We start from the raw sequence: 10931 nt of genomic DNA, 5'->3' as shown, positions 1-10931 counted from the left end.
CTCCTGCAGGTGCTGGGGGGCTGGGATGTAGGGCAATCACTGCCCCTGGGGTGCGCACAGGGGGTGCAGCGGTTCTGAAACTGAGGCTGTGGACCTCCTGTATCAAGATCACCGCATCCGTGTGCTAACAATGTGCATTCCCAAGTGTGGCCTTCATCGGCTTTTTACAGCTCACTGCAGAAATGCTGGCCTGGTGGGTGACCCGACACACGGAGGGAAATCATCTCCCTGCAGGAGAGAACAGCCCTGAAGTCCATTGAGGGCAAACACAGTAGCTCTGAGTCCTCCGCGGACCTCTTCTGAGTGCTTGATGCATGAACTCACCTAACTCTATAGCAAGCACCGTGGTTTCGGCTGCAGCTTTGTTTTCGGGTCGGAAACGGAAGCACAGAGAGGTTAAGTAACATGCCCAGGGTCACGCAGCAGGAGAGAGGCCAGCGGGGCAGCAGAGGCCAGGATCTTAACGACGGTGCTGCTCTGCCCCTGCTAAGATGGAAGAAGGAAGGCCCTTTGTGTTACGGGGCTAAACATAATCCTCTTAGAGAACTCGTCTTTGAAGGTTTGGCCTGAGTTATAAATTTAGAAATTAGGACGGAAACTGGGGGATACTGATCGAAGACTCAGTGAAGCTAGAGAGAAGGAATGGTTGGGGGGGAGGATGGAGAAGAGGGAGGAACAAAGGTATTCAAGACCCTTGCAAGAAAAGAGGAACCTTTCTCTGGGAAGAAGCCCTGGGGTTTAGGCTGAAAGTACAGGTGAGAGGCTCACAGGGAGCAGCCCGAGAGTCAGTACGGCTCTCCTCCAAGAGATGGTGCTGTGTGTGTTTCCTACAAGGGAGGTGCCCTCACTCCCAGGCTCCCCTGAAGTGCTTCGGCTCCTGTTCGGTTTGTGTTGGTTGTTGCTTTATTTTTATTTTTTTTGCATGCAAATATGTTTTTTTTTCTTTTTTTTTTTTTTTACTGGAGTTCAATTTGCCAACATATAGCATAACACCCAGTAGCTGTTGCTTTAGAGCAGGAAGGCCTTTCCTGGGATCCCCCAGCGGGGAAACACACTCCTGCCGGTGTTGTGGACAGCGGGGAGGGCCCTAATCAAAGCTCTCTTCGCAGAGCCAAGGGCTCGGGCCTTGGGGCGAGCCCAGGGTCCCCTTCACCTCGTGCAAACACAGTGATGTGGGAGGCAGAGGCAAAAGAAGAATTAAATCTCCTGACTGCCCACAGCCCATTGACCAGTCCCCGAAACAGGCAGAGTGACCTTCCTCTAGAAACTCCGCTGTCTCGCTGTTAATACTTTGCTAAGAACAAAAGGCAATCTTAGCCCGACCCCCAGGACCCTGCAAGTCTACTTTAACATAGAAAATCCCTTTGGAAGCTTTCTTTATTTCTTCCCCCAAGACAAGTTGGCAATCCTCCCCCGAGCATATGACCCACCGATAGACACCTGAAGGGTCTCGTGGCTCAAGTTTTATTAGACGGTAATAAATAACCTTTCCCCCAAAAATAGCCAGCCTCTTCAAGGTCCTGGAAACCTTGCTTCCAAAATTCCTCAGAGGCTTACACTTTCCCTAACCCCCTCCCAACTTGAAAGTATATCAAGGGCCACTTCTCATGACCCCAAGGCAGCTCTTCCTGCCCACAGGTCCCATCCCGGTGCTTTAATAAAACCACCTTTGTGCAGCAAAGATGTCTCAAGAATTCCTCCTTGGCCATCAGCTCTGAACCCCAACGTCTTTCCTACATGAGCAACCGTACTGGGGAGTCGAGACGGGTGCTGAGGCCTGTGGAGTGGCCACCAGGTGAGCAGTCCCACAAAGCCTTCATCTTCCTGACAATGGCTCTACAGAACAAGTTATTAGGTTTTTAATCCCCAGTGCATGGGCCAAGAAATTAAGACTGAGCTGAGCGGCTGCCAAGCCAACATGTGTAGGGCAGCTCAGGATGGAAACCCTGGCACTTCGGTCTCCCGTCCGCCCACCCCGCCCTGCCTGGGAGCACCGGGGCACAGATGTCTGTGCACCTGCCACCAGCCCCGGCGACACTCTGAACGGTACGGGAAGACAAGAGGATCCATCCCAGGTGCTAATTTGTTTTCTCCGTGTTTGCTATTCCCGAAAGGTGGAAGCCAATCTGATTAATTGAGGGTTTCAGTTGCTTACGCTCAGACTGACTCTAGGGTCTGAGGTGCTTCCTGCTGCAAATTGCTGTGGGACGAGTCACCCCTAATCCACAGAGCTTTGTATCTCTTACAGGAACGGTGAATAAGGCCTTCCTTTTTAGGAAGTGGAAGGCAAACAGAAGCTGTCTTTTGTTTCAAAGTTCTTTAAATTCCCCACCCTCTGGTCCTGGTTGACATCAGCAAGGCTGCCATGGAAGAAAGGAGAAAGGAGAAGTAACTGGGGCATGAGATTTGCCCATAAGAGGGTAGGTCTGGACAGTCTGCATCCCCTCTCTCTCTCCCTCCTCCTCTCCCCCTGCTTCCACTCACCCTTGCCCCCCCCACCAACTTCCTCCTTTGTTTCCTTCCTCTTTCCTCCTCTCCCCTCCACTCCCTCCCCTTCCTTCTTACCCCCAGGGTGGGGTAGGAAGGCACCATTGACAGCCAGCCCAGGAGGCAGAGACCAGAGCCTCTCAAATGTTAATGTGCTCCCCGATAAATCCCTTCAAGTCTTTGTTAAAGTCTGGGGTGAGCCGAGATTGTGCATTTCCAGCAAGTTCTCAGCAGCGCTGCTGCTGCAGCTGCTGTGTGAGGCTTTGAACAGAAAGGCATGAGGAGGCATCAAGGGCCAAGGGGTGGCGCCTGGCCTGGCCCAGCTAGCTCTGGGGAGGGCTCAGCAGGGGCTGCTGACCAACTTTGATGAGGCCCGGCAGCTGGGGCAGCTGGTGGCACCTGGACAGCCGGTCCCTGTGCCCCTCAGACCAGCTACTCTGGAAGCTGCAGCTTTGCCTCTTGGCTCTTGGGGATCTTTTGAACTCAACAGGCTCTCATCTGGTTCTGCAAGAAGGGCTGAGGTGAGTGGAAAGGAGGAGAAGAAAATTGTGAGGAGACCCCTCATTCGATCGGGGTGAGCTGGGGAGGCAGGAGGTGCCCCTCTCATGCTGGACGCCGACTCAGCCCTGCCGGGCTTCACACTCCTCCAATCTGAGGGCACTGGACAACCCTGGGGCAGGCAATTAGGGTTCTGCCAAGTGTTGCGCATCCCCGGACTGCACCAGAATCTCTGGGGGTAGGTCCCAGCTGCCCCACCTCCTGTCACACCACCCACGTGATTCCGACCAGTACTTGCATCTGAGAGCCACCATCACCAGGGTCGCGTCCAAGCTGCGTCTCTTTCCCAAGTAGTCAAGCTGTCTTCCCTACGGTGTCTCAGGAGGCTCGCAGGAAGCGCTGCTGTGCTGGACGGTCGGGGGCAGCCAGCCTCTGCCCCTCGCTCTGGAGGAACTGAGGCCGGATAGATTAAGTCCTGGTCCACAGCTGCCAGGTGCAGGCCAGGACGAAGTCCAGGGGTTTGCACCCTTGGTCTGAAGCACCTTCATCATAGCCACCCCCTCATACCCACCATTCCCTTGACAACACCCACTATTTTTTCCTGACCCACTCACACATTTTTTGTGGTTCCTAGCTGTTACAAAAAAAAAAAAAAAAATCCAAATCGCTGTCTTCTGAAGACCTGCTGTATTTCACCACCCACTCACCTGCTACTTCATTCTGTATCTTCTAGGACAGCAGTGTTAGCCACTCCATTTTCCTGACTTCCGGCAGCCGTGTTTGCTCGTACTTGGAAAGCCATCTACCTAGAGCTTCCCTGCCAAGGTCTTTCTCATCCTTCCTGGACCAACATCCATATTCTCCCTCTCTGGGGATTTCTGTAAGAAGTAACCACCCCCTCCTCTGTCTTCCCACGGTGCTATGGATGCTGCCTTGAGGGGCATCATATTCAGGGATGGGTGGGACTCACCTTGCTAGGCCCAAAGCTTAGCCCCGCAGCGGGTGTCTTGCGGGTACGGAGTACATGTCACTAGGCTCCCAGAAGGAGTGACTCATTGAGCAAGAATTGTGCAATGAACGACCCATCCCGACCGACCACGGGAGCGCCGTGATCTCCAAGAATTTAGGATCTTCCACGGATTAGTGAAGATAGTTGGGTAAAAAGTTTGAGTCTTTAACCCCAAATATATAAGCAGATATGCCATGCCCTCAAGTTTTTCTTTGTTCCGAACTGATAGAGAGTAAGAGACACAGGATATCACTCAGGTAACCACAGAGATCCAGGAGGGAGAAAAAACTCATTCTGATGGTCAAACAACTAAAATCATCCACATTTTCAAGTCATGGGTTGACTCAGAGCGGCAGAAACCGTTCATGCCTTTATGCTACACACTATAAGTACCTAGAACCATCTTCGAGTCCAGCAGTCTGGAGGACATGTAATAGGGTGACCTCATTAAAAGAGCAGGAAAGTGAGTCCTTTGAGGTTCCTGGTGGGTAGACGTCAGAGACCTGAGCTACGTTCTTCTCTAGGGAGTGTGGGCAACAAATCAGATGAAGTTGATTCTCTCCTTTCATTTCAAAGTCTAGCCAGGTTCCAGAAACCAGAACCTTCCCACCTCCCACTTAAGAGTAACTAACGGCCTCCTCCGGCTGTGGAATTATCCTGATCACTGACATGGAATGATGTTTCCTTGGCTCCGGCACTTCTCACTTGGTTGTTGCCCCTGCCTGTGTTCGTTCCCCAGGTAATTTTAAAACACTGTTCCACTTTGCTTCCTGTAACTATAGCCAGAGACATGCAAGACAGTGAAAGAGTCATTATTTCCATAACTGTCCACGAGCAATTTTCTTGCTTAAACCACATCTCCGACCCTCCCCTCAGAAAACAACCCAAACTGAGAATATGTTTTCTTAGCAAACCTCAGTCAAATATCTTGGCTGGTTTGCCATTTTTCTCTTAGCGGATTCCAGGAAACAGGGCTGCAGGGGTGCCTTATGAAGCCCCAGCTTGTGAGGCTTCAGACATGAACCTCCCATCCTGAGGAAGGGTACCAAGAGGTCAGGTGCATGGGGTGTTTTTCTTCCCTTGTTCTCCTAGTACCCACAAAAGTATAAATTCAGTCTTCCCCCCACCCCTTTCTCTTAAGAAAATGGTTGCTGGGAAAAGAAATAGGAAACTATTGGGTTTTTTTTTTAAAGATTATTTGTTTTTTAAAAACTATAGTCATATGAGTTCTTCCTCTCTGTTTGGTGCAAATGATGACAATTAATGGGAAACTTGGCTATTTATTTCTGATATAAACAGTGATAGAATCTTGAGGCATCTCCATGGACATAGCATGCTTCCCTATGGGTGGTTGGTCCATGGGCTGTAGGAGGGTGGGGAGGGCCCTGTCAATAGTCGCTTCCCTATGAATTCCTGTCCCCAAATCAGGCATGCTTGCACTCCCCGTGGTTTCCTTAGCGGGGACATCTTCTCTTTCAGGATCTGGGGCATCTAGGAATTCCTCTTTCATTCAAACCATTAGACCATGAAACCAGAGTCAAAGGGACTCAGCTGTCTCAGTTCGTACCTCACCATCAAAGTGAAAGATCTCTAGTGTCCTGGGCGGCAAGACAATGCGTAACTCAGTTGCCTGATTTATAATCACGCCCCACACCAGGGGCCACAGCACATGGGACCCACCAGCTTCTGAGACCAGTTATATTTTGGGAGCTTCAGCAAAGAAAACTCTGAATGGAAGCAAGACAGCACTGGTGCCTCTTTCTCAGGGAAAGACTCATCAGAGGTCATAGATGGGGCAGTCATTTTGCCCTGGGAACAAACTGTGAGGAGAAAGGGAGTCCCAGCAAAGGGGATTGCCCCACCCATAATTCACATGAGAAAATCACCTTTCAGTTTCTGGGATGCTCTCCAAAAGAAACTCCTTACCCCTCTCCCTAAACTTGCTCTCACTGAGCAAATGTCATAGGTGAGGCTTCTTGTTCACGCAGGGCAGCAAAATGCCAAGCATGGTTGTGCCTGCACAGGGACAAGGCATCTTTGGGATGAAGGGCAGTCTTGTCTGGGAAGATGTCGCAGAACTGTCCTCACAACTCACGGCCACGATTTTTGCAGGTCAGACCACAAGATTAAAAGAATAAGGACAGGAGTAACTGGAGAGGATCGCTGTGGGCCCAGGAATCTGAGCTCTGAACTGCACAACAATCGAAGAGTGATTATCCACCGTACATCTGCTAGAGAAGAAGATAATTTCTACCAGTGTTTACTGCCTGTCAGGTTCTGGGCTACCCACGTCTTATGTGTATTATCTCACTGCATCTTCTCAGTGACTATATTTACAGATAGAAAAATTGAACTTTAGAAGAGTAATATATGGAACAAGAATGCAATTTCACAATTCATAAATGGTGGGGCTTAGAATCTGTTATGGACTAGATTGTGTCCCCACCCCCAAATTTATATGTTGGAGCCCTAACCCTCAATGTGACTATATGCAGAGATAGAGCCTTTAAGAAGATAATTAAGATTAAATGAAGCCCTAATCCAATGGGACTAGTATCCTTTTTTTGTTTTAAAGATTTTACTTTATTATTTGAGAGAGAGAGCAAGAGAGTGCTCACGCTCGAGTGAGGGGGAGGGGCAGAGGGACAAGCAGACCCCCTGCTGAGCTGAGGACCCCCCTCCCCGGGGCCCCCAGGACCATGACCTAAGCCAAAGGCAAATGCTTAACTGACTGAGCCACCCAGGTGCCCTAGGACTGGTATTCTTTTAAGAAGAGGAGGAGGCACTAGGGATCTTTCTTTCTTCAAAGCACACAGGGTGGAGTCCATGTGAGGACATATTGAGAAGGAGGCCATCTACAAGCCAGAAAGAGATCCCTCACCAGAAATAAACGATGAAAGTATCTTGGTCTTATACTTCCAGCCTTCAGAACTATGAGAAAATAAACATCTGATGTTTAAGCCACCCTGTTTGTGATATTTGTTATGGCAACCTGAGCTGACTGCACAGAGTCCTATGGAAAATCTATGTTCCTAACCTTTGCTCATGTTCAACTGTCCCCTCATTGCACAGTAGCAGCTTTCAGGCTTGATGGGGTGACCTAGTGCTGATATCCAGTTCCAATGGGGAGTTCTCTTGCCCTCAGAAAGAAGCGTTAAGGGTGATAGCGGCCTCTTACCCTGGGAGCACACTAGCTCTATTATATTAACAAATAAACATGCCAGATTGGATGGATAATAAACAAGCAGAAAGGTCTGGAATCTTGTGAGAGGATAGAACCATGTCTCCTTTTGAGAATTCAATACTACCAGATATGTCCCTAAGGCACCTCAGTGCTCTGTAGGTCCAAGTGGACCCTTGCTGTCCCCCACCTCCTTCCCCTGCCCCAAAACACCACAACCCTGGTTCTCTGCCCATGCTCCACATCGCAGTGAGTGGCACTGTCCAGCTCCATCCTAGCCCTATTTCTGAGACTGCATCCTTCACATCCTCTGACCCATCTGTAACAGAATTTTGATCTCTTCCCTTTTTTCTTTTTTTAAAGTTTATTAAGGTATAGTTAACATACAGTGTTGTATTCGTTTCAGGTGTACAATATAATGATTTGACAATTTTATATGTTGCTCAGTGCTCATCACAAGTGTACTATTAATCCCGTGTTTTTTTTCTTTTAATGTCCTACATATCTTCAAAATACATCCACTTCCCCCCAGCTCCATTGCTACCACCCAGCTTAGAGTACTGAAATAGCCATCCATCTGGTCTACCCATAGTATAGTGTTGTGTAGTTGTTAAGTGTGTGACTTTGCAGCCAGATAGCCTGGATGGAATACTGGCTATTTATTCTCTCTGTGTTTTAATTTCATCATAGTTAAAATAAAGATCATAATAGTACTTGCTTGATCAGGTGCCTGCACTTCATTAAAACACTTATGAGTGTGCCAGACACATACTAAATCAATCAGTGCTAGTTGTCATTAATATTACCTACTCTGGCCTCCTCTCATCTATCCTTCCCTGTGCACCCAGAACACTCATTTGAATACTCTACAGAAAGCCATTGTATGGCTCCCCCTTGCACTTAGGATAAAGATAAAAGTCTTGGGGTGCCTGGGTGGCTCAGCTGGTTAAGTGTCTGCCTTTGGCTCAGGTCATGATCCCAGCATCCTGGGATCCAGCCTCACATTGGGCTCCCTGCTCAGTAGTGAGTCTGCTTCTCCCTCTTCCTCTGCCCCACCCCACTCGTGCTTTCTCTCTCTCTCTATCTCTCTCTTTTTCAAATATATAAATTAATAAGCCTTTCACTCACCTACCAGGAATTGCTCTATGTGGTTTTCACCTAGTTCTAGAGTCTTGCCCCACAACTCACTCCCCTACTTCTCCAGGCTTTACCCTCATGCTTTCCAAATTTTGTGCTCACTGCTCTCTTCACCATGGGGATTCTTTTACACTTGCACTTTCTCAGATTAGGGGATCACCATCCCCCTCTTCTTCATCGACATAACTCCTATCTATCATTTATTTCTTAGTTTAAGTGCTACTTCTTCAGGGAGGTCTTCTAGGACTCCTCTTACTTGGCTCATTTCTGTATGGGAGGTTTTTATTTGTGTGTAATATTTTTAATAATGCCCATGACCCCCACTTGAGGAGTATGAGGGACTGGTCTGATGACTCACAGGTAGCAGAGACTCAAGATTACCCTACTGCATGAGAGTTTAATGAAACAACAATGCCCCCCACCTCCCCTAACTTCCAGCCCCTAATTCTTCCCCACAATCACCTTGCCAATCTGAAAATTGAAAGGCAGAGTAGAAACTCTTCCTTTTGGACTATTGTTTTCAAGATCTTACTGGCTTTTCAAGCTTTGGGTGGAGGGAAGAGAAACGATCGCCAGCAGGTGGAATGTGATAGTTCCCTACCAGACCCTCACATTCCCATCATTACCCTACCAGACCCTCACAAAGACTCAATTGGCAGGTGAGGTCATGAGTCTCCCCACTTGCCAATAGGTAGACAGATGCCCCAAGAGGTTGATCTATTCAGAGCCATACAGCTAGTGAGTGGCAGAGCTAGGATGAGACAGACACCCTAAGAACCTAGCTGTACTCCAGCATCTGGCTGCAGCAGTAATCCAGCTAAGGGCAAGTGACAACAGTACAAAGGAAAGAGATCTGTCCCTTGTCCTCATTCTCCTCTTTGTCTTGGAGATTTCCATCTGTTCTCTTCCTTAGTTGTCAAAGTTGGGTTGCCTAGAAGTACACCCTTTGAGATGGACTTTAGGGTGGAAGTTGTTTAAGAATGTGTGACCTTGGATGGACACCAGAGGGAGGGAGGAGGTAGGAAACACGGGTGGGCCAGGGGAGAAGCTGAGTTGTGGTGCAGGACAGGCAGTCCCAGCTGGGAGATAAAATGGCCAAATACTACGCCTTTACAATACTCCCTCCTCCATCCATCATTGGTTGTAAGCCATCCCTCTGCGACTAAGGCCATTCAAGGAGGACGAGTAGCTGTCCTGGCAGCTGGGGCAATATATCTTCCATTGAAGGGGAATCTGGGTAGGGCATCATCATGTCTATGCAGCAAGTCCCTGCTTCCTGCTTTTTCTACCTGATTTATGGTTTCACCCGTTCTCTTACTCTTTCCTTGCAGTTTAGTCACTCATCAGTCTGGAAGGAATTTTCCTGAATAAGTTTCTAGTGATATGGACCTATCATCCTAGAGTGGCCGTGTGGCTGAGTGTGTGGAATTTTTGATCTGTGATGTCTGACACAAGAGCGATTGCTGGGCCTAAGGCATTAAAACCGAAGAAAGAACAAAATCAAAAGGAACTTACCTGTCATTTTCCATGAGAGGCTTTTATTCCAACCTATAATTCATTTTCTTATGAGGGTAATTTCTACAAAATTACATAATGCTGTGAGAGGACCCACACCCAATGGATCTTGCTGCTGTTCAGCCCTTTGCCCTTCTCAGAGGGTCTCCGCATGTGCTTGATGTCTCATATCAAGGCAGGCACAGCAGTTATCAATCCCTTCCCGAACGAGAAAGGACATACAGAGGTCGGTACAATGCTCAAGACCATGGTGCCAACTCATGGTGGAATCAGGAGGAAAACAATGGGTCTTTCAACACTCAGAGCCCTACACTCTTCAGCTTTTTAGGGAGAACTGGTCAGTCACAGGAAGAATAACCTTTTTTGTGGTAGTTTACTTTTTGTGCAAATATCAATATTTCTTTTATTGTCCAATTAAATTACTCAGGCCCTAAACTTGGCTAGAATTTGCTTTTTTTTTTTTTTTTTTTCATGTCAGAAGAGCCCAGTTTTTGCCACATTGCACCAGCAAACCTCAAGGGAGCCAGAAAGTGTAGACACCAACAGAAGTGAGCAAACAGCTCAGTGGATGTTTATTAGTGTACAATCATTAGATCATTATAATAATAACAATAATTACAGTAATACTAGTAATCATGATTATTTTTTTTTTCTTTTTGCCTTTCTGGAAAGACAGGCTCTAGTCTCAGCAGAGTGAAGCTTTAAGTTGGCTCTTATTTTCTTATTTTGTCTCACTTATTCTCTGCTTTCCTGCACTCCCAATCTGAAAAGATGTCTATAAATCCATTCCCTGGTCTATGTTTTCAGACAGTCTGAGGATTATTTCAACCAGGCTAAAGACTGATTTTAATTTTCCACAAGTAGATACAAGCTCACAACAGCTTAGCAAGCTGGCAACTCCTATACTTGGGACTGCTCTTTTTGTCCCTCCCTGTTTTTTCCTGCCAGCAGGCTCCTAATCTCTCTTGGCATTAGGACTCGGTCTCTTGCTGGGGGACCTGCACCAGTGGACACATTCAGCCAAAGTGACCCTGAGACACAGTCAGCATAAACATGGCCCCTTGCGAGTCAAGCTTCTGGGGTAAGTGAACAAACACAGGGCTG

General features: G+C 48.0%; 1 long non-coding RNA gene across 1 annotated transcript; it reads left to right on the top strand.

Annotated features, from left to right (window-relative positions):
• The first annotated feature begins 2234 nt into the window (after positions 1–2234).
• Positions 2235–6097, top strand: LOC112661737 (uncharacterized). Its single transcript, XR_007407654.1, has 4 exons — positions 2235–2420; positions 3719–3865; positions 4571–4733; positions 5474–6097. It is a non-coding gene; the product is annotated as an uncharacterized LOC112661737 (long non-coding RNA).
• Positions 6098–10931: the final 4834 nt, after the last annotated feature.

This window comes from Canis lupus, chromosome 31 (genome assembly GCF_003254725.2).
Source record: "Canis lupus dingo isolate Sandy chromosome 31, ASM325472v2, whole genome shotgun sequence".
Lineage (NCBI taxonomy): Eukaryota > Metazoa > Chordata > Mammalia > Carnivora > Canidae > Canis > Canis lupus.
Note: the sequence above shows the minus strand (reverse complement) of the source record. Positions and strands in the feature narration are given on the sequence as shown.